Source organism: Scyliorhinus canicula, chromosome 14, assembly GCF_902713615.1.
Source record: "Scyliorhinus canicula chromosome 14, sScyCan1.1, whole genome shotgun sequence".
Taxonomy (NCBI): Eukaryota; Metazoa; Chordata; class Chondrichthyes; order Carcharhiniformes; family Scyliorhinidae; genus Scyliorhinus; species Scyliorhinus canicula.
The window spans coordinates 29018057-29042218 of NC_052159.1; the positions used below are offsets into that span (position 1 = coordinate 29018057).

Sequence of the window (24162 nt, forward strand, 5' to 3'; positions counted from 1 at the left end):
GTTGATGACTCTCTGGTTGCCATTTAAATATGATGAACAGACCTTTGACCCCCATGAGATTGCATTTGGCCTAGAATGGAATCAAGGAGAAAAACTGGAGCGAATGGGAAGCAGGAGGGAAACTCTCTGCTGGTTGGAGTCATCCCTACACAAAGGAAGTTGATTGTGGTTGTTGAAGGTCAATCATCTCAGTTTCAGGACATCATTGCAGGAGTTCTCAGGGTAGAGTCCGAGGCCAAACCATCTTCAGCTGCTTCATCAATGACTTTCTCTCCATCATAAGGTCATAAATGGGATGTTCGCTGATGATTGCACAACAATGTTCAGCACCATTTGCAACTCCTTCGATACTGAAGCAGCCCATTTCCAAATGCATCAAAGTTTGGACAATATCCAGGCTTGGGCTGACAAGTGCCAAGTAACATTCGTGCCACACAAGTGCCAGATAATGCCCACCTCCAACAAGAGAGAATCTAAACATCGTCCCTTGAATTTCAATGGCATTACCATCACTGAATCCCCCACTATCAACATCCTGGAGGTTGCCATTGATCAGAAACTGAACTGGACTAGCCATATAAATACTGTGGCTACAAGAGCAGGGCAGAGACTAATTCACTTCCTGACTCCTTAAGGTGTGTCCACAATCTACAAAGCATAAGTCAAGAGTGTGATGGAATATTCTTAACTTGCCTCAATGAGTGCAGCTCCAACAACACTCAAGAAGCTCGACACCATCCAGGACAAAGCAGCCCGCTTGCTTGGCACCCCATCCACAAACATTCATTCCCTCCATTACTTGAAGGGCAAGGGCAGCAGACACGTGGGAACACAACCAGCTGTAGGTTCCCGTCTAAGCCACTCTCCATCCTGACTTGGAAATATATTGTCATTCTTAGGGCAGCACGGTGGCACAGTGGGTAGCAGTGCTGCCTCACGACGCCGAGGTCCCAGGTTCGATCCCGGCTCTGCATCACTGTCCGTGTTAAGTTTGCACATTCTCCCCGTGTTTGCGTGGGTTTCGTCCCCACAATCCAAAGATGTGCAAGGTAGGTGGATTGGCCACGCTAAATTGCCCCTTAATTGGGGAAAATAAATTGGGTACTCTAAATTTATTTTAAAATATTGTCATTCTTTCACTGTCGCTGGATCAAAATCCTGGAACTCCCTAACAGCATTGCAGGTGTATCTACACCAAATGGACTGCAGTGGCTCAAGTAGGAAGGTCACCACCACCTTCTCAAAGGCAGCTAGGGATAGTCAATAAATGCTGGTCTTGCTGGCAAAGCCACATCCCTTGAATGAATAAAAACAATGAATAAAAGCAGGCTTGGGAACAACTGGCCGGGGCCCCTCACTGCCTGATTGCGTGAGGCAGCGGCCTCCAAGTGAAAGTCCTGCTAACCTCTGATCCCAGTGTTGGGGCATTTGCCACTGCAGCAACATTCTGCTCAGGGTATTCTGAAATGACTAACCTTACAGCTCTCTGAGTATCTGTGATAATATTTCAATACGGTTTCTCAACGGATGGTACTGACTGAAAATCGACACTACTTACCTTGCAAATTTGGATGATTATAAGCATTTTAGGGGAAATTTTCCAGAGACCATAGAGTTGGTAACGGACTTGGACAATGACATTTATCAAGCACTCCAGTGATGAATATTGGACTGTAAAGTTATTTTAAACATTGGGATGGCAAAGTGTGAAAAGTACTCAATAATATTGGGTGGAATTATGAGCCCGCGTTAGTCATCAGCACAAACAGGGGCCCAAAACTGCATGAGTCGGGAAACAAGATTCTTGCCGGTGAGATCTTATTTCCTGATTTTCTCCGCCCCTGACTGGTAATCTGGTAATCAGGTTCTCAGCCACCTCATTACAATACACTTTAATACATTTAGATAGCGATGTAGGGCTTGTGACCCAGCCTCACTGAACATAGTTAGTCACGCTGCGAGGTTTACAACAGGTACATAAAAATGGCAATCAGGCGAGGATAACCTGTTGGCGGTACCAAGGTAAGTGTAGCCTGCGCAGGGGGGGGGGGGGGCAAACATGCCCTGGCAGTGCCAACCTGTGCCTGGGGCCGTGCTAGGGTGACAATGCCAGAGTTGCAGAGCTAGAGGCTGGCCCCTCTGGAGAGCCCCATTGGGAGGGTTCCCCTCATGTGTGGTGAGGGGTGGGGGCAATGCTTATGTGGGTGGGGTAGTCACCCTGATGTGTCTGTGTGGTGGGGGAAGTGTCTGAATCCCAATGCTTGTGGGGGCGTGAGAATCTCCTTGATGCCTGTGTTTTGGGGGGGGTGGGGGGCAATGCTTTTTTAGGGCTGCCCCATGTCTGTGTGGTGGGAAAGGGGGAGAGGAGTCCCAATTCCTTTGATACTGGGGTCATGGGGGAAGGGTTTACCTCGATGCTTATGTGCGGATCTCCCATGTCCATGGGGGAGTAGGGAGGGGTTTATATTTAATCACAGATTGGGGTACCCTTTAAAGATGACACCCCAAACTCTGTGGAGCTGTAGTTGCCGGCTCGATCAGTCCCCCCCCCCCCCCCCCCCCCCCACCACCACCAGAGTGGTGGTGAAAACAATGCTGCCAGATTATTTTTGCACAGGCAACACTATAATCTGTAGAGAAAACTTGAGCCATACACTGGTTTCCTCGCCTCTGTTAGCACTCAGTTCACAGAGGGGAATATTCCACCCAATGGGCTGGACTCTCTGTTCCTGCGGTGTAGTGCTGACTTCAACGGAGGATCTGTGGAGTTCCACGGCAGAACAATCGGCACCACACCTGCACCGATTCTGCTACCAGTGAGGGGCTAGCACTGGCGCTGTGTGGAACACCAGCAGAACACGCAAAAAAAGGTGGTGGAATCGCCAGGTCCGTGATGGGCACGTGCAGGGCTGACAAGCTGCAACCGCGCCTACACTATACTCCCCCCACACTCGCAACAATCTCGGCCACAAATATGGTGCCGGTTGTGCTGGATCGTGTCCCCATCCACCCCGACCCCACAGCCCACGTCCTGGCCATCTCCCCACTACTCCCCATAGCCCTGGCAGAAGTCCCCACCAGCGGCACGACTGTCAGCAAAGTATGGCGGTGCTGGACACTATCCGTACACCCTCTCTCTCCATAGTCACCACATCAGGTTCATGACTGTTGAGATCACACGTGGACCGCGCCGTCGGGAACTCGGCCATCGAAGACGCAGCATCGTGGGTAGACCCGATAATGAGATGCAAACGCTGGTTGCAACTGCGCGCGTCGCAATGACACCGATATGGAGGGGCCGGAGCATCAGTGCGATTTCGGTGTCGGGACCTATTCTCCGCCCAATCGCCGTTCCCGATTTCAGCATCTGGCAATGGAAAATCCCGCCCAATGTCTTAGTTTAATTTCGACCTCTACACACGAATTAGGAACAGGAATAGGCCACTCGGCCTTCTGAGCCTGTTCTGCCATTTCATAAGATTATGCCTGATCTGATTGTAACCTATTTCCTACCAAATCCCCATAACCATCCACCCACTAGTTTATTAAAAATCTTTTTTTTTTTAAATAATTTTTATTGAAAAATGGTGTATTTATATAACAACAACAAACAGCAATAAAATACCAACAATAACATAACAATAACAGTCATAAACATTCGCCCAACCTCAATGAACAACAAAACATATTAACAACAACTAAATTAACACAATATTAAGTTAAATAACCATAGAAAAAATAAAGAACACCCCCCCCCCCCCCCCGGGGGGTTGCTGCTGCTATTGAGTCAGAAAGTCCAGAAAAGGCTGCCACCGTTTATAGAACCCTTGTGCTGATCCTCTCAGGGCAAATTTGACCCTTTCCAATTTTATAAATCCCGCCATGTCACTGATCCAGGTCTCCACGCTTGGGGGCCTCGCATCCTTCCACTGCAGCAAGATCCGCCGCCGGGTTACTAGGGACGCAAAGGCCAGGACACCGGCCTCTTTCGCCTCCTGCACTCCCGGCTCCACCGCAACTCCAAAAATCGCGAGTCCCCAACCTGGTTTGACCCTGGATCCAACCACCCTTGACACCGTCCTCGCCACCCCCTTCCAGAATTCTTCCAGTGCCGGGCATGCCCAGAATATATGGGCATGATTCGCTGGACTCCCCGAACACCTGGTGCACCTTTCCTCACCCCCAAAGAACCTACTCATCTGAGTCACAGACATATGGGCCCGATGCAGCACCTTAAATTGGATGAGACTAAGCCTCGCACATGAAGAGGAAGAGTTAACCCTCTCCAAGGCATCCGCCCAAGACCCCTCCTCTATCTGCTCCCCTAGTTCCCCCTCCCATTTAGCCTTCAGCTCCTCCACTGACGACTCCTCCACCTCCTGCATTACCTTATTGATGTCAGACACCTTCCCCTCTCCGACCCACACCCCCGAAAGCACTCTGTCTATCGCCCCCCGCGAGGGCAGCAAAGGAAATTCCTCCACCTGTCGTCTAGCAAACGCCTTTACCTGCAAGTATCTGAACATGTTCCCTTGGGGGAGCCCAAATTTATCTTCCAATTCCCCCAGGCCCGCAAACCTCCCGTCAATAAACAGGTCCCTCAATTTACTGATCCCACCCTATACCACCCCCTAAATCCCCCACCAGTGTTCCCCGGGATGAACCGATGATTGCCACCCAGTTGAGCCTCCATCGAGCCCCCTGTTTCCCCCCTATGCCGCCTCCACTGTCCCCAGATTCTTAGGGTCGCCTCCACCACCGGGCTCGTGGTATACCTCTTAGGAGAGCGCGGCAACGGCGCCGTTACCAAGGCACCCAGGCTCGTACCTCTACAAGACGTATCTCCATTCTTTTCCACGCCGCCCCTCCCCCCTCCATCACCCATTTATGCACCATTGACACATTGGCCGCCCAATAGTACCCCAAAAGGTTGGGCAGTGCCAGCCCGCCTCTATCCCTCCCTCGCTCCAGGAAAACCCTCTTCACTCTCGGAGTCCCATGCGCCCACACAAAGCTCAAAATACTGCTAGTCACCCTCCTAAAGAAGGCCCTGGGGAAGAAGATGGGCAGGCATTGAAAGAGGAACAAGAACCTCGGAAGCACCGTCATTTTGATGGACTGCACCCTCCCCGCTAACGACAATGGCAACATGTCCCACCTCTTGAACTCCTCCTCCATCTGATCCACAAGCCTGGTGAAATTACGCTTGTGAAGAGTCCCCCAGTCCCTGGCCACCTGCACCCCCAGGTACCTAAAGCTCTCCCCTGCCCTCTTAAGCGGGAGCCTACCAATTCCATCCTCCTGGTCCCCAGGGTGCACCACAAACACCTCACTCTTGCCTAGATTTAGTTTATAGCCTGAAAAGGTCCCAAACTCAACTAGCAGCTCCATTACCCCCGGCATCCCTCCCACTGGGTCTACATACAGTAGCAGGTCATCGGCATACACCGACACCCTATGTTTATCAAAAATCTATCCGCTCTGCGTTAAAAATATTCAATGACTCAATATGCACCAGCTTTTGAGCAAGGGAGTTTCAAAGATTCATGATCCTCTGAGAGAAAGAAATTCCCCTCATCCCTGTCTTAAACGGAAGACCCTTTAATGAAATTAAAATAGCTTATTGTCACAAGTAGGCTTCAAATGAAGTTACTGTGAAACGCCCCTAGTCGCCACATTCCGGTGCCTGTCTGGGGAGGCTGGTCTGGGAATTGAACCTGCGCTGCTGGTCTTATTCTGCTTTACAAGTCAGCTGTTTAGCCCACTGTGCTAAACCAGCCCCTTTTATGTTTATAAGAAGTGACCCCTATTTCTAGATTCTCCCACAAGATGAAACATCCACTCTACTTCCATCCTGTCAATGCCCCTCAGGATCTTAAAAGTTTCTATCAAGCTGCCTCTCACTCCTCTAAACCTCAAAGGATGCAAACTTAGCCTGTCCAACCTTTCCCCATAAGACAACCTGCCGAGGGCAGCACGGTGGTGCAGTGGGTTAGCCTTGTTGCCTCACGGCGCCGAGGTCCCAGGTTCGATCCCGGCTCTGGGTCACTGTCCGTGTGGAGTTTGCACATTCTCCCCATGTTTGCGTGGGTTTCGCCCCCGCAACACAAAGATGTGCAGGGTAGGTGGATTGGCCATGCTAAATTGCCCCTTAATTGGAAAAAATGAAATGGGTACACAAAATTTATTTAAAAAAGGACAACCTACCCATTCCTAGCATTGGTCCATGTGGTGAATGTATTCACCATAATGCGTGCATGATACCGTAACCTGTGACCTGGAAGTGGTGATATGAACTGCTTCCAGGTACTGTACTGTAACCCCGGTATGGCTCCGCCTCTGGCTCCGCCCACACTGTGGCCATATATAGGCTGGCCACCTGTGGGCGGCATTCATCTGTACTACTGTCTCTGGCTAGGCAAGTTCATGGCTAATAAAGCCTACTGTTCACTCGCTCTCTCTGCCTCACTGTGAATTGAAGGTATATCAGTCCAGTAAACCTCTGAACTGCTTCCAATGAATTTACATCCTTCCATAAACAAAGAGACTAATACTGTACACAATACCCCTGATGTGGTGCCACCAGTGCTCTGTACAACTGAAGTATAACCTCTCTACAGTTATATTGAATTCCCCTTGCAACAAACAATAATATTCTGTTAGTTTTCCTAATTATTTGCTGCACCTACATACTAGCCTTTTTTGATTCATGCACTCGGGCACCCAGATCCCCCTGAATCTGAACTCTGCAATCTCTCACCATTTAGATAAGAGGCTTCTTTTTTATTCTTCCTGCCAAAATGGACAGTTTCACATTTCTCCACATTATATTCCATTTGCCAGATCTTTGCCCCCTCACATAACCCATGGCCCTTTGTAGCATCTTCATGTCGTCTTCAGAACTTATTTTCCTACCCATCTTTGGGCCACCAGCAAATGTAGCAACCATACCTTCAGTCTTTTGATCCAAATCATTTATATACATTGGGAAACATTGAGGTCCCAGTACTAATCCTTGTGGAATACCACTCATTACATGCTGCCAACAGAAAAAAGATCCATTTATACCTACCCTCAGTTTCTTGTTAGCCAACCAATCTTCTATCCATACCAATATATTACTCCCTATACCTTGAGCTTTTATTTTCCACATTATCCTTTGGTGTGGCACCTTATCAAATGGCTTCTGAATGGCTAAGTACAATACACCCACCGGTTCCACTTTACCCACAGCACACGGACAGCTTGCCTGTTTCTCCTTGCACCAAACCATATTGACTCTTTGTGATGGCTTCTAGCTATCAGAAATTCCTGATGGGCTTGCAAATTTATAGCAGAAATGTATAATCAATGAGTGTTTTAATGAAGTGCTGTATCTCGTATGCTGGCAATCATTTGGCGGCTAATGGGATGGCAACTGGAACTCATTATGACCCAATATTGGGTGAGGCCATTTTCCAGATGACCTGGGCAGCAAGGTGAAGGAGCCTTCTATACATAAATTAGGGGCCTGTTTTAGGTTCCGTATTTGCCAGCAATGAGCAGTGTAGGAGCTGAATCAGCTTCACTTACAATTAGAATGTCATAAAAGGTCATAGAACATGTACAGTGCAGAAGGTGGCCCATCGAGTCCACATTAACCCTCTGAATGAGCACCCCACAAAGGTCCACTCCCCCACCCCATCCCCACAACCCCATAACCTCACCTAACCTTTTTGGACACTGCGGGCAATGTAGCATGGCCAATCCACCTAACCTGCACATCTTTGAACTGTGGGATGAACCGGAGCACTCTGAAGAAACCCACGCAGACACGGGGAGAAAGTGCAAATTCCACACAGAATTTCCCTGAGGTGGAATTGAACCAGCGGCCCTGGCGCTGTGAGGCAGCAGTGCTAACCACTGCGCAATTGTGCCACCCCTTTCTTTGACAGACACTATGGGCCGAATCCAATGGCCATGCCATTCCCAAAAAGCAACTCACCGCGGCGTAGCGTGGCCCATAAAAGCCGGGAGACTCTGCTCCTGGGCGGGATCATTTTTTGGCAAATCTGCATATTAGGCGAGACAGCCAGTCTCACTCTAATGTGCAGATTCTCGAGATACCCGAGACTTTGGGACACCGTCCCACAGTGCGTTCTGTCTGGAGGTCGCTTTAGGGGCCCCAGGAGCTCCCACAGATTGGGGCTATATGTGGCCTCAGCTGCACGTTCCCCACTGAGGCCCCTGATACAACGCAAGTCGCATTATACAGCCATTTGCTTCTCAGCACTGTGAGTGCCGGGAAATATGTGGCTAAACGCGCTCGCTATGGGACTTTGCTCCCAATTAGTTGAATCACGCCCTAAGTATTCTTTTAAAACCTCTTGAAAATTGCTTGTGGAGGTACAAGGAGCAGCAGTACTACTCAATGGTCTTCCCCCTTGTTGCCAGCCCTCTTCCCTTCCAGGCCATACCTTTGGCCAATGCCAGCGAGGCAAGTGGAGCTATATTTGTCTCCTTGAAATGGGACAGCTGCCTGCAGAGGTACATCAGGCTCTGGCAGCTTGCCTGAACAATCATGAGGCCCATGACCTACATTCAACCAGTTTTGGATGCAAGCTCTGTGTCATTTTAGCCTCGCAGATATGCTTACAGGAATTCATAAAATCACAGAATGGTTACAGCACAGGAGGCCATTCAGTCCGTCATATCCATGTCAGCTCTCTGCAGTAAAAACTCATCTAGTCCTACTTTCCTTACTTTTCCTCATAGCCCTTCAAATGTTTCCTCAGATAATTATTCCATTCTACTTTGAAGGTCTCGGTTGAATCTGCTTCCACCACTCTCTCAAGGAGTACATCCCAGATCCTAACCATTCGCAGCGACAACAAAAGAACAAAGAACAAAGAAAACTTACAGCACAGGACAGGAACAGGCCCTTCGGCCCTCCAAGCCTGCGCTGATCCAGATCCTCTATCTAAAACTGTCGCCTATTTTCTAAGGATCTGTATCCCTCTGCACCCTGCCCATTCATGTATCTGTCTAGATGCATCTTAAATGCCGCTATCGTGCCTGCCTCTACCACCTCCGCCGGCAATGTTTTTCCTGATTTTGTTGTTGCTTCATTTGCCACTTCTTATGATAAAATGAAATTACCGCTAAAATATTTGTAATTACAAGTTAGGTCCTTTATTTCCCTTTGTGGTTGAATTTTTGCAAATAGCTGATGTGTAATTTGGGATCCAACAGTAAAAGCATTATTCATTTTTCTGTACAACTACTGATGGGGCGATTTTCCAGCCACGTAATACTGGCGCACGTCCCGCTATGTTGGGAGAATAGCGAGAGAGCCTAAAACGGTGTTTCCACCAGGCGCTGATCAGTTTGTGGTGCTCCCAGCCCTCTGCAGCAGATGGGATCTGGGCATAAACCAGTTTAGCATATTTAAATCGGCATTGAGCCAGTTTTGGGAAAGATTCTCCCGGCTCCCAGTATCCCCCTCCACCGCCCTGCCTGTGGAGCGTGAGGCTGGCGAGAATCACTTCTGGGCCACGATTGTCCGGGGTTTTCAAACTAAATGCTGGCGGCGACACCACTGTGCGATTCTATGGCACTTGGAAAATCCGTGCCATGGCTGGAGTCCGCATCCGCTTTGCAACTGAGACAGGCACAACCTAATCTCTCTGACAGGTCCCGTCCCTCTGAGAGCCCCCTCTCCAGATCACAGGCAGAGCATCCCCCCTATCCTAATCACTGGCAGTGCCAACCAGGCACCTTGCAGTCCAAAGGGTGCGAAGTTGGTAAGTACCCTCCCAACAAAAGCTGCCAAGGTGGGAGTGGGGGTGGGGTGGGGGTAGGGGGTCTGGTGCTGAGTCGGAGGGACTCAGGCTGGGGATCTTCCCTGGGATGGGATTCCTTTAGCTGCCCACCCCGTCTGCAGACTTTAAATCCATTAAACAGTCACTCAGTATAGAAAGAATAAAATTTTGTCCATAATTCACTGAAATATCCCTATTCCATTTAAACAATCAGTCAGTGTGTAAAAGTTAAGGTTTTCCCACAATAAAGTGAAAGTATTCACATATGTACCCCCATACCGTATAAACAGTCATTCATTATCTCAGAAACAAACATCCCTCATAATAAAGTGAAAATGTTCTTATCTGCGCACCTAGACCCTTCAAACAGTAAGTCAGTATGTAAGAAATGAACTTCTATCATAATAAAGTGAATGTGATCCCATCTATGATGAAAGTTATGCCTTTAAAGTGCTGTAAACCTTTGAAGGGGGTTTCACACAGTTGATTTCATTGCTTTTTCAAGTATTGTGTATGGCTAGGAGGCTGAATGCTTTGAACTGGATTATTAGCACTGTTGCTTCACAGCGCCAGGGACCCGGGTTCGAATCCCAGCTTGGGTCACTGTCTGTGCGGAGTCTGCACATTCTCCCCATGTCTGTGCGGGTTTCCTCCGGGTGCTCCGGTTTCCTAGAAAGTGAGGGACAAGCCCACAGCTGTTCTTTCCACAGGTGGTTGGGGACATGACAGTGTAGTCCTGCCACCCTAACAGTGCCAACCTGGCCGGTTGTCACTGCCATGGGGCTGGGCGTCGCTCACCTGGGGGTTGGCTTGACATCGTGTTTACACCCTGCCCCTCTCAGCACCAGAGCAAATCACCCACCCTCCAAAAAAATGACTGTATGTGGGCAGATCGCAAAGCACATCGTGCCAAAACAGCTGGCGCGATTCATATCAATCTCCTAGTCCAAACTGGCACTTCTGGGCTTCCCCATCGGTAGGTTTTTAGGTGGGGGGGGGGGGGGGGGGGGGGGGAGAGAAACATGAAATTGAAGGGACGGGATTCCCTCCGGGATCTTGACCACCCAGACAACACAGCAATTTTTCCTGGGAAATAGGGGCGGGGGTGTTCCCTGATGCATCAGGGGTGTGGGGGCAGTTCTATCTGGGTTTGCCGTTAGGTTTGCGGGGGGGGGAGGGGGGGGGATTCCACTGGGGCAACAGAATGTGGTGGGAGTTCTATGGAGGCAAGATTTTTAAAATAAATTTAAGAGTACCCATTTATTTTATTCCCAATTAAGGGGCAATTTAGCGTGGCCAATCCACCTAATCTGCACATCTTTGGGTAGTGGGGGTGAAACCCAGGTTATCCAGAAGTTGGAAGATGTTCTTTTTCTGGGTAGCTATTTGCGTAACACAGCCAGAACAACCTAAAGTTTGCGATTTAAATTGTACTTTCGGATGGTTCCCAACGCTGGGCAATTGCCCAGGGGAAGTTTGCACTTCTGGGAAATTGCCAAGAGGGATTCCCCAGCACAAGATGTCCTTCAAATCCGACACTGGGAAATACGGAGCATGGCCCTTTACTATGACGTTACTAATTAACATGCCTTGTTGAACAATAATACATCTAAAATAGCTTCATCCCTAGTTGGCTCCACAACGTCTTGCAGAAAGCATTCATGAAAGCATTTGACAAACTCATGTTCCAGACTGCCTTTGTCAATTTGGTTTTATGTCAAATACAGATTGAAGTCCCCCATAACTATTACATTGTCTTTGTTATGAGCCCCAATAATCTACTGTTTAATGCTCTGTCCAAAGCTATTAACGACTCCCACCAGTATTGATAATTGGCAAAAGATGTAAAAGTGATGCGAAGAAAGCTTTTTTCGCCAGGAGGGTGTTTGGAGCCTGGAATGAAATTCCTGAGGGGGTGGGGGAAGGCAGGTTCAATTGGGGTATTCAAAAGGGAATTGGATTTCTATCTGCAAAGAAAGAACGTGCAAGGCAATGGGAATAAGGCAGGGGAATGGGACTAGGTAGAATGCTCTTTCAGAGAGCCAGTGCAGAATCAATGGGCCAAAGGTCCTCCTACTACTGTAAAAATTCTGTGCGTTTTTTAAATACTACTACTGTATTCCCTCTCAGATCCACTAATTACCATTAAATTCACTGCCCCTTTCCTGTGCCACTCAGCTTGTTTTTACCCACATCGATATATTTTCCTATTGCTGAGCTTTCATTTTCAGATTTCTAAATCTCCCTGCAGCTGAACCCTCCTCGTCCCTCTGTAAATTTAGTCATTTTTCCTCATTCTGACAATATTTGCCGGTGTACTCTTCTGTTTGTATATTCTGTCTCCTCCTTTCACACCCTGATTACCAATACCTGTATCGTTGCTCCGCACTGCTACTTGGTCCTTTTTCTTCAATGTTCCAAATCTTTTTAAAAAATAAATTTAGAGTACCTAATTTTTTTTTTCCAATTAAGGGGCAATTTAGTGTGACCAATCTACCTGCCCTGCACATCTTTGGGTTGTGGGGGTGAGATCCACACACATACACGGGGAGAATGTGCAAACTCCACACGGACAGTGACCCGGGGCCACGATTGAACCTGGGTCCTCAGCGCCGTGCTAGCCACTGCGCTACCATGCCACAGCTAACAAAATCTCCTTTCACATGAAGCCTCTGTTTAGTTTAAACCCCCTCTACTGCCTTAACTGTACCACTCGCCTGGATACTGGTCTTAGCTCCCTCTTTCCCCAGTACATGTGTCCCATGAATCTATATAGAAAATGATCTTTCAATTAAATAAAACCCTCCTATTTAACGTCATGTGTAGCAAATTAAAATCAATGCACTTTTCTAAAAGGAGGCACACTTTAGTCAGCAAAATCTCCACACCAGGAGTGTGGTGCTAGAAATTAGAAATGTGCTGAGAATATTTATAATAAACAGCCTGAATTAGATAAAGGAATAGGTTATAAGATGCCACACAGACCTCAGTTAAATTAACCTCTGTTGATTTTTTAGTAACACAATGACATTTAAATGCTGCAAATACATGCCGGAGCCCAAACCTGTTTTAATCTTTCGCTTCTTGGGTTTGGAATTTTGGAAAACCAATACTGAATGATTAAATGATGAAGGAGGTATTGTTACACTAAATACAGATTTGCACTCCTGGCACAGACCATTCTATGCTGGGGGTGCATGTAAGGAAACTGTGGAAATCAGAATCACCCCAGCAGATTTTATAGCATTTGTTTGTTTATGGAATGTGGGTGACGTCGGTAACACTGCAGATATTATCCACCTAGCTGGTTTCCTGCCATGTGGGTCAGGAATCATATTATCCGGCACCAGCCATCATCCAAAGACTGGTCGCTGCGCTTGAAGTTGAAACATTTTTGAAAAGAGAAAAATGGCTCAGACTGGAACAGCCCATTCACTGTTCAGCTTCTGGCAACCAAGCAAGAGAATGTGTCACAATAAAGCATGTCGCCTCTTCAACGGGAGACTCATCCAGTGCAGAAAGAAAAGAAAATTATTTTTACAGCGCTCCCTTGATGCATTTGTTTGATACAAAGCATTGAGTGATTAAGGCAATTTTCAGATGATCCAGCTGCAATAATCTAGAGCCCCTTTAACCTGAACAGAATGTGTAACCTCGATAAGCCTTGAACAGTCAGTGCACAGGATCCACACGCTTAAAGCATTTTCACACTATGGGGCTGTGTGTCTATCAGGCACTGAATAACCCTCAGCATGTGACTGCCAGACTAAAATGACCAAAATGCTGCAGTGTTTCTGTCAGAAATTATCCCATTATGCTTCCCGTCTTGTCCACCTCAGCATCATTTCCCACAAACTGGCTTAAGAAGTGATAGTTCGCCTAATTAAGCAAGTAAGTAGCAGAGTCAGACAGGCCATGAAGGTGCTAGGGTTGATGAGTTAGCTGATCTTAGTAGGGATTTTAGAATTGGTATCAATGTCTCTCGGACAAGGAGGAGTGAATTGACATCGTCATTCTCCTCCTATCTTAGCACTAACTCCTGTTGGAAACAATCCCAGTTGATGTTATAATTGAACGGGAAGATCCCAGAATGACCCTGGCTCAAAACTTTTACCTTCTTAAAAGAAAACGTGGAGGAACAGAGTCACAGGACGGCTAATTAGTTTGAACAAGAAAAAAAATTAAACATGAAAAAATTGGATAATGATACAATGGCCGTGATCCTCTGGCCCCGTTACACTCTCGCTCAAGCAAAACGAGGCCGGTCAATAGCGGGAGAGTCCAAAATCGAGAACCGGGCCAGGCGCCAATCAGTTGGCGATGCAATTGGCCCGCTCCCATAGGCGAAGTCGGGATTTCACCGCAGCGAGGCGAGAAACCAATTATCACCACTTAAGCCCAGTTTCCATACAATTAACGAGAGCCACCCCATGTCCAACGGCTCTTGTCATTCGCTGGTCTCCCCAACAAGTGGTCGCGCTGGCGCCGATTAGTACTCCTTTTGAAAAACGTGATGGACCAAGTGTGGTGAATCACAATCCTAGTAATTCACACTGTGCTATATTGTATGTGTTGTGGCTCTGTAAGCTCAGTATATGAGCAGTTGCGTGGCTCTGCCCATAGGGGGAGATCAGGAGTTTGTACTGGGCTCCACCCTTGGCTCCGCCCATAGTTCCGCCCATTGCTCCTCCCACTAACTGGAAGTATAAATATCTGCAGTTGTGAGCCTGCTGCCAGTTCATCGCGTCGCAGGCAGGCTCAGTTATAAGACTATTAAAACCCTGTTCACTTCCAACCACGTGTCTTGTGAATTGATGGTCACATCAATTTAATAGTCTTAGGAAACTTGAAGAAAACGACTATGGAATCAGCCCTCAAACCTGATCGACTAGAACTCGACCCGCAGGCTGCAGAGGTGAAATAAATCTTTCAACACTGGCTCAGATGTTTCAAGGACTACCTGGCTGAATCAAGCACATCAGAAACAACAGAAGAGCAGAAACTCAGTCTACGGTGGGTGAGCCACCGTATCTCTACTCAACTTAACAGTATTACCTCGTATACGGAGGCCCTAGCCATGCTAGATCGAATGTACGTGAGGCCCATCAACGAGGTCTACGCGCACCACATTTTTACGACCCGCCGCCAGCGCCCCACGGAGTCGTTGGATGAATTCCTGTGGCATTTAAAAGCTTTATCTCGGGACTGTAATTACCAAGCTGTATCAGCCGAACAGCATATGGAGCTCGCTGTCAGAGATGTGTACATGGCAGGGCCAGCGGTTGCTTGAAAAAGGGGCCCAGAACTTGGAGGCCACTGTAGAATTGGCTACTACCATGGAGGTCTCGTTCCGCAGCCTCACCTCGTTCCCCGCGGACCAAGCGACCTCATCCTGGGCCCCCGACCAGCGACTGCCCCAGGCCTGTGCCGCGCGGCCACCCACCCACTACGCAGCCCCAGTGTGCCATTTTTGTGGACAGCCCCAGCACCCACGGCTGCACTGCCCGGCCCGCAACGCGACCTGCAGCAGCTGTGGTCACAAAGGACACTATGCCCGGCTATGCCTAGCGAAGAAATCCCCCTCTCCAAACTCTCCCGCAGCCCAGAGCACTTGTTTCCAAAACTCACAGGCCTGCAGGCCCCGAAATGCTGCAGCCTGTACTCCGACTCCGACCCCACCTGACATGTGCGACTCATGGAGGCCACTATCTTAGCAACACCCCTCCATGCGGCCGGCCACATGCGACTCATGGGGGCCGCCATCTTGGGCGCCATCTTCCTCGCTGCCCGCCACGTGAGATCCACGGGGGCGGCCATCTTGGGATCCATCCTCTTCAAACGCTGAAACTCACCTGGAAGACGACGAACTCAGAGGGCAGTCATCACGGGGTCACTCCAGCACAGCTGATCAAGCCGCCGACTACCCGCAACTCAGCGCGGTCACGTTGGACCAGTCACGTCCGAAACACCTCCGCAACTCAATGATGACCGTTAATATCAATGGGTACAGGACACCGTGCCTCTGAATCCGGGAGCACCGAGAGCTTCGTACACCCAGATCTGGTAAGACGCTGTTCGCTCCCTATCTTCCCTGCACGGTAAACTATCTCCCTCGCTTCGGGCTCTCACTCTGTTCACCTCCAAGGACGCACCGTCACGACCCTAACGATCCAGGGCACTAGCTACTCGAACTTCCAGCTATACGTACTCCCCGAACTCTGTGCCACACTTACTGGGACTCGACTTCCAGTGCAACCTCAAAAGCCTCACACTCAGCTTCGGCGGGCCCTTGTCCCCACTCACTATCTGCAGCCTCGCTACGCTAAAAATTGACCCCACTCCACTTTTTGCCAATCTCACGCCGGACTGCAAACTCGTAGCCACTCGCAGTAGACGATACAGCTTGCAGGACAGGGTGTTTATCAGAACCTAGGTCCATAGGCTTCTACGTGAGGGGATCATAGAGGCCAGTAATAGCCCCTGGAGAGCTCAGGTGGTGGTCGTCAAGACCGGGGAAAAATTCCGAATGGGAGTGGACTATAGCCAAACCATTAATCGGTTCACACTCCTCGATGCGTACCCCCTCCCCAGGATTGCAGACATAGTGAATCAGATCGCCCATTATAAAGTCTTCTCCACGGTGGATCTGAAGTCTGCATACTACCAGCTCCCAATCCGCCCGGAGGACCGCCACTACACGGCGTTCGAGGCCGATGGCCGCCTCTTCCACTTCCTCCGGGTTCCCTTTGGCGTCACGAATGGGGTCTCAGTGTTCCAACAAGCAATGGACCGAATGGTGGACCAGTACGGGCTGCGGGCCACGTTTCCGTACTTGGACAACATCACCATCTGCAGCCATGATCAGCAGGACCACAAAGCTATTCCTCCATCGATTTCTCCAAACTGCCCAGAAACTCAACCTCACGTATAACATGGAGAAATGCGTTTTCCGCACGACCAGGCTAGCCATCCTCGGCTATGTCGTGGAAAACGGAGTCCTGGGCCCTGACCCGGACCGTATGCAACTCCCTCGCCCTCATTGTCCCAGGGCCCTCAAAAGGTGCCTGGGGTTTTTCTCATATTATGCCCAGTGGGTCCCTCAGTATGCGGACAAAGCCCGCCCACTATTTAAGGCCACACTCTTTCCTCTATCAGATGAGGCTCGCCAGGCCTTCACCTGCACCAAGGAGGACATCGCCAAAGCGGCCATGTGGGCAGTGGATGAATCCGTCCCTTTCCAGGTTGAGAGCGATGCCTCAGAGGTAGCTCTCGCAGCCACACTAAATCAGGCAGGGAGACCAGTCGCCTTTTTCTCCCAAACCCTCTCCGCTTCGGAACTTCGGCACTCCTCGAACGAAAAGGAAGCACAAGCCATTGTGGAAGCTATACGTCACTGGAAGCACTACCTCGCAGGTAGGAGGTTCACCCTCATCACCAACCAAACATCGGTTGCCTTTATGTTTGACAACAAAGGGGCAAAATAAAAAACGATAAGATCCTACGGTGGAGGATCATGTACCGACCGGGGGAGTTCAACGAGCCGCCAGATGCCCTATCCCGCGGCACGTGCGCCAGCGCGCAAGACGACCGCCTGAAAGCTATCCACAATGGCCTCTGACACCCGGGGGTCACCCGGCTCGCCCACTACGTCAAAGTCCGAAATCTGCCTTTCTCCACCGAGGAGGTAAAAGCCATCACCAGGGATTGCCCGATCTGTGCGGAGTGCAAACCGCACTTCTATAGACCAGACAGGGCCCACCTGGTAAAGGCCTCCCGGCCCTTTGAACGCCTGAGCATCGATTTCAAAGGGCCACTCCCCTCGGCCAATCGTAATGTGTACTTCCTAAACGTAATAGACGAGTTCTCCCACTTCCCCTTTGCTATCCCGTGCCCCGACATGACCTCCCACACAGTCATTAGGGCCCTGCACAGCATCTTCACCCTGTTTGGTTTCCCCAGCTATGTACACAGCGACAGGGGTTCGTCCTTTATGAGCGACGAGCTGCGTCAGTACCTGCTCGACAAGGGTATTGCCTCGAGCAGGACTACCAGCTATAACCCCAGGGTAACGGGCAGGTGGAGAGGGAGAACGCAACGGTCTGGAAGACCGTCCTACTGACCCTCCGGTCCAGGAAGCTCCCGCCCTCCCATTGGCAGGAGGCCCTCCCCGACGCGCTCCATGCTATTAGGTCCCTCCTATGTACTGCCACCAATCAGACCCCTCACGAGCGGCTATTTGTTTTTCCCAGGGGCACTACCACGGGGGTTTCGCCCCCAGCATAGTTGAAGACACCGGGCCCGGTTCTCCTCCGGAAGCACGTTCGGACCCATAAAACTGACCCACTCGTGGAGAGAGTGCTCCTACTCCACTCGAACTCCCAATATGCGTTCATCGAATACCCTGACGGCCGTCAGGACACTGTTTCCATCCGGGACCTGGCGCCTGCAGGATCCAACTCCGACACCACTACCGCTGAGGCGCCCTTCACACTACACCCCGCCCAACCCCCCGCTCCCGGTGCCCCCACGCCTGCAGGTTCACTGCCCGTGCTCTGCGCCCCCGCGCCTATGGGTTTCTGGCGCTCCCCGTCACCAGTCGAACCAGTCGGGTATGAAGTTCAGACCGAATCACCCCCGGAGTCCGCCATGGTACCCTCGCCGACCGCCACCACCCAGCCACCAGAAGAGGCTGCAACCCCGGCGCTTCGTCGATCTCAGAGGATGACTCGACAGCCGGACCGACTCAATTTGTAGACCCATCACCCCTGCTGGACTTGATTTTTTTTACAGGGGGTGAATGTGGTGAATCACAATCCTAGTAATCCACACTGTGTTATATTGTATGTGTTGTGTCACTGTAAGCTCGGTATACGAGCAGTTGCGCGGCTCTGCCCAGAGGGGGAGATCAGAGTTTGTGCTAGGCTCCATCCTTCTCTCCGCCCATGGTTCCGCCCATGGCTCCTCCCACTAACTGGAAGCATAAAGATCTGCAGTTGTGAGCCTGCTGCCAGTTCATCTCGTTGCAGGCATTCTCAGTTGTAAGACTATTAAAACCACTGTTCACTTCCAACCACATGTCTTGTGAATTGATGGTCACATCACCAAGGGTTCGGAGGTCAGCCCACATTGTGGAAGAAAGTGACAGAGGCTTCATAATGGTTGTGCACAGGTGACAGGTTGTGTTTAATGTGTTTTACAATCAACCACTCTCCTGATGGTGCCACCCCGCCCCAACCCTCTAACGCCCACCCCCACAGCGCCTACCTACCCCTCCACCTCCCTCCCCCAGTGCTCTCAGTGATCCACAAAGTGATTAGTCCTCCTAGCTCTACCACTACGTCTAGGTGTCTCCCAGGATGCACATCTGGGTTGGAGGCAGCCAGCTGCTTACTTCATCCCATGGCCTTCAATGCTCCGGCGGGCGTTCTCTGGGGGCTCTGAGGCCAGAGTGCCCCGACTCATAGTCGGCGTCACATGCACAGCCGTGCCGGCCTGTTCCGTCCGGGTGCTGACTGTGAGACTCAGCCTCATCAGAGGGCTGGAACCGGGGGGGGGAGCTGTTGGCCACCGGCGCCTCCCGATGTGACAGGTCCGGGTTGACACCCAGCCCCCCTGCCCCCCCCCCCCCCCCCCCCCCCCCCCATAGGGCCCTGGTGTTCACCTTTGGACAGAGATGCAGCTGGTTTGAGCCCCGGCTGCCCCTGCATTATCTGGCTCTGCCAGCCCTGGCGGCTCCCCAATGTCAGCACCATCATGTCAATGCCCTCGGCAATGCTGCACAGTGACTGGGACATGCTCTGCAGCACCTCGGTAATACCCACCTACAACTGGGACAGGCTTCGCAGCACCTCGCTCATACCCATCTGAGAGCAGGCCATGTCCCGCAGAACCTCATCAAGGTCGGAGTGGTACTGGGTGACATCCCCCAGCGACTCAGACATTCTGCCGTGGCCATATTCATTACCGACTCTGCAACGTCTTAGACACTTTCACCCATGGTGCCGACATCGTGCACCAGGCTTTCCACTGCAGTCGCCACCCTAGCAGTATTGGCCTCGGTGCCACTCATTCTCAGCGCCATCTCCTGCGTCATAGCCTCTGGGATTCCTAGAAAGCGGCTATGGATCTGCTGGAATGATGCTGACATCTCCTTCTGAATGTCCCTGCTGCTCCCTATCATGCCAATCAGCTCCGAGTACCTCTGTACCACAGACTCAGCATCAGAACATAAGAACATAAGAACTAGGAGCAGGAGTAGGCCATCTGGCCCCTCGAGCCTGCTCCGCCATTCAATGAGATCATGGCTGATCTTTTGTGGACTCAGCTCCACTTTCCCGACTGAACACCATAACCCTTAATCCCTTTATTCTTCAAAAAACGATCTATCTTTACCTTAAAAACATTTAATGAAGGAGCCTCAACTGCTTCACTGGGCAAGGAATTCCATAGATTCACAACCTTTGGGTGAAGAAGTTCCTCCTAAACTCAGTCCTAAATCTACTTCCCCTTATTTTGAGGCTATGCCCCCTAGTTCTGCTGTCACCCGCCAGTGGAAACAACCTGCCCTAATCTCTCCTATCTATTCCCTTCAGAATTTTATATGTTTCTATCAGATCCCCCCCTCATCCTTCTAAATTCCAATGAGTACAGTCCCAGTCTACTCAACCTCTCTTCGTAATCCAACCCCTTCAGCTCTGGAATTAACCTAGTGAATCTCCTCTGCACACTCTCCAGCGCCAGTACGTCCTTTCTCAGGTAAGGAGACCAAAACTGAACACAATACTCCAGGTGTGGCCTCACTAACACCGTATACAATTGCAGCATAAAATGAACCTCCCTAGTCTTAAACTCCATCCCTCTAGCAATGAAGGACAAAATTCCATTCGCATTCTTAATCACCTGTTGCACCTGTAAACCAACTTTTTGCGACTCATGCACTTACACACCCAGGTCTCTCTGCACAGCAGCATGTTTTAATATTTTATCATTTAAATAATAATCCCTTTTGCTGTTATTCCTATCAAAATGGATAACCTCACATTTGTCAACATTGTATTCCATCTGCCAGACCCTAGCCCATTCACTTAACCTATCCAAATCCCTCTTAAGACTTCCGGTATCCTCTGCACTTTTTGCTTTACCACTCATCTTAGTGTCGTCTGCAAACCTGGACACATTGCCCTTGGTCCCCAACTCCAAATCATCTATGTAAATTGAGAAACGCCCATTAATCCCCACTCTTTGCTTTCTATTAATTAACCAATCCTCTATCCATGCTACTACTTTACCCTTAATGCCATGCATCTTTATCTTATGCAGCAACCTTTTGTGTGGTACCTTGTCCAAAGCTTTCTGGAAATCCAGATATACCACATCCATTGGCTCCCCGTTACCTACCGCACTGGTAATGTCCTCAAAAAATTCCACTAAATTAGTTAGGCATGACCTGCCCTTTATGAACTCATGCTGCATCTGCCCAATGGGACAATTTCCATCCAGATGCCTCGCTATTTCTTCCTTGATGATAGATTCCAGCATCTTCCCTACTACCGAAGTTAAGCTCACTGGCCTATAATTACCCGCTTTCTGCTTACCTCCTTTTTTAAACAGCGGCGTCACGTTTGCTCATTTCCAATCCGCCGGGACCACCCCAGAGTCTAGTGAATTTTGGTAAATTATCACTAGTGCATTTGCAATTTCCCTAGCCATCTCTTTTAGCACTCTGGGATGCATTCCATCAGGCTGGGACCCAGCTGGGACCTGGGATCCAGCAGACCTCCGGCTGCTGTCTCAACTGAGGGTTTGTGCCTCCACCTGATGTGCATCATCAGTGGTGTTCACCAGATTGTGCCCCAGAAACGTGACCACTAACATTTCCCACCAAGGTGTGTGTATCTGCGCTGGTGGAGGGTGGGGATGACAGCTGTGCTGCAACTATCACAGTTGCATCCTCGGAGCTCTCCTCTGAGGTGTTCTCCTCCGAGTCAGGAGAGGGGGCCGCCCGGGATGGGCCAGCGCAGTCAGCTGGAGGACCTGCCGGATGAACGGACATCTGGTCAGTGGGAGGGATGGGTCCGTTCGGAAGGCAATAACAACTCACGTTTGACAGGTCCCCAGGGTGGAGCCTGGTGGTTCCTCACCTCTGCGACGTCCGCCAGCCTCCGCGTGGATGACCGATGTGTCCTCAGCCACACCAGTCAAGGCACGCTCCTTGAAGGAGGTGAGGATTCTTAAGTTCGGCATCGCCCCACCAGTCTGGGTCTTCTCCCAACGATTATGGGAGTGCTTTTCCTGAGGAGACACAGAAAGGGCATTGTTAGCCACACGGTTCACAGTGGTGGGAGGGTGGGGTGCGAAGGGAGGGTTGAAGAGGGAGGGGGTGGAGGGAAGGTTGAGGTCGCATGGGACGATGGGGGTGTGGATGCTCCTTTGGAGGGTTTGGGGGGCGTTGGTCTACTCACTCGTGCTGCCCGGTGTAGGTCATTGACCTGCTTACGGCACTGAAGGTCAGTCCTCCTGGTCACACTCCCCAAGCTCACAGCTGTCACTTCATCCCAGGCAGCACTGGCTGCCTTGTGGCCGACTCTCCTGTACCCTCAGGGAACAGGACTTCCTGCCTGGCCTCCATGGCGTCAATCAGCCTCCCCAGAACTGCAACCTCGAATCTTGGGGCTGGTCTCCTCAGCGCCATTGTTGCGTGCTGGCTTGGGTTGGCTAAGCAAGTGCAGTTTAAGTGCTGCTGGACCTTATTAGCAGGGGCCTGGCGAGCGCAGTCCCGGCAAATCAGCTGGCGAGCCTTCATTTGTGGCGAGAAGCCCGTGAGGCCTTATTAATGCTGGAGGGAGCGTTAAGGGAGGGGTGCTGTAAGGGGACTTATGGGGCCTGAAGAGGGGGGACCCCCAGGGATCCCATAGCGGGTGTGGCTTCACCTGGGGTGTGTGGGCTAGTGACCACGTATGTGGGGGTGACATGCCCATGGGTGGGGGTGTGAGGGACCCACAAGCTCACTTCAAGATCGGGGCACCCTTTCAAAATGGCGGCCCGATCTCTGAGTTCACTGAGTTTAGTGCCTAAAAAAATTCTAAGGGTGGGATTCTCCAGCTGCACCCGCCCGGCGACCGGAAATTCCCACCCAAGGTCAATGGACCTTTACATGGTCCGCGTCCCGCCCGTGGCGATTTTGCGGTGGGTGGGGGGGGTGGGGGGGGGGGGGGGGGGGAGAAGAATCTGACCCTAATTGTGGGCTAAACTGCTGAGAAACTCCCCGGGGCCCGGAAAAAATGACTAAGTGTCATTGTATGGCGGTGTGGAACCACCATTTCTTTGAAGGCGAAGGGTTTACCTGCCGCTTGCCATTTTTGACAGGCTCACATTGCAGTGGAGGTTGTTGACAATGTTAGAAATGCAGGTCCTTTTAAAAGTAAACCAGGTCTTGTTTCAGAGTGAATTGAGAGCAGGTGAGCACATCGAAGCTTGTACTTAAGAGCTGGGTTTTTCCCCTGGTGGAGGGATGTTACTGGACAGGGAGAAGATCCAGAAGGCAAGAGTGGAAACCAGTTTTTATTTTGAACTATAGCATCGCCATAAAACAGTTAAGAATCATCACAATGTCTTCTGCCTAAGTCGGTAAGTGCATATTCACAGCCCTGAAAAGTTTGATACATTATCTGCTTGGATTGACTGGTTGTAGACCTCTCCATTTCAATGCTATGTTATTGGGTCACAAAAGGGATGAATCTTGGCCTTTTCCGGTCTTTAAAGCTGATTCTGTAGTCACAATTCTTCCAATTAACTTTTCATTTCCTTTCAGGCACTGACTTGGGAATCTGTTTTTCTGACGGCAATTTATTACCACTGAACCATTGAAAAGTTTCTCATGACCTGCTTTATCCTGGAATTAAATTTTTTTAGCTCTCCCCTGTGAGATCTGCTAACTCTGTACTTTGGGAGTTGAAGTTGGACTCTCAATAGATCCTATAGAGTCTTTTGCTGCAGTAAGGAATTTTAAATTTCTGCCTTCAGCTTCCAAGCCTTTCTTTTGAATTTGTCCCTAGCAATTTTCCTGTGAGCGTCTACTTCAAGTTTTTCCTCAGGTTAGAGTGCTTCTTTGAATTTTTCTTTAGCCTTGTAATATTTTTGTTTTCTCTGTATTTTTTATGAGACTTTGGGCTTTTCCATTGCTGCCACCATGTTGTAGTGTGTTGGATGCCATTTGGTGGGTCTTAATGAACTCTCAGTGATCTTCAAGAACTATGTACATGTATATAGTCAAGAGTTAAAATTGGGAGCTGTCTCCATGCTTGATTGTGCACATGGTTCTGTCCAACACTAAAGTGATGTCAGTTGTGAGCCATGTGTTCTC

The 24162-nt window shown here is 50.0% G+C and overlaps 1 protein-coding gene across 1 annotated transcript in view; it reads right to left on the bottom strand.

The window, feature by feature from the left end:
• plekhb1 (pleckstrin homology domain containing B1) overlaps positions 1 to 24162 on the bottom strand; it is a 122878-nt gene that overhangs the window by 80532 nt on the left and 18184 nt on the right. The gene's annotated exons all lie outside the window — the stretch shown is intronic.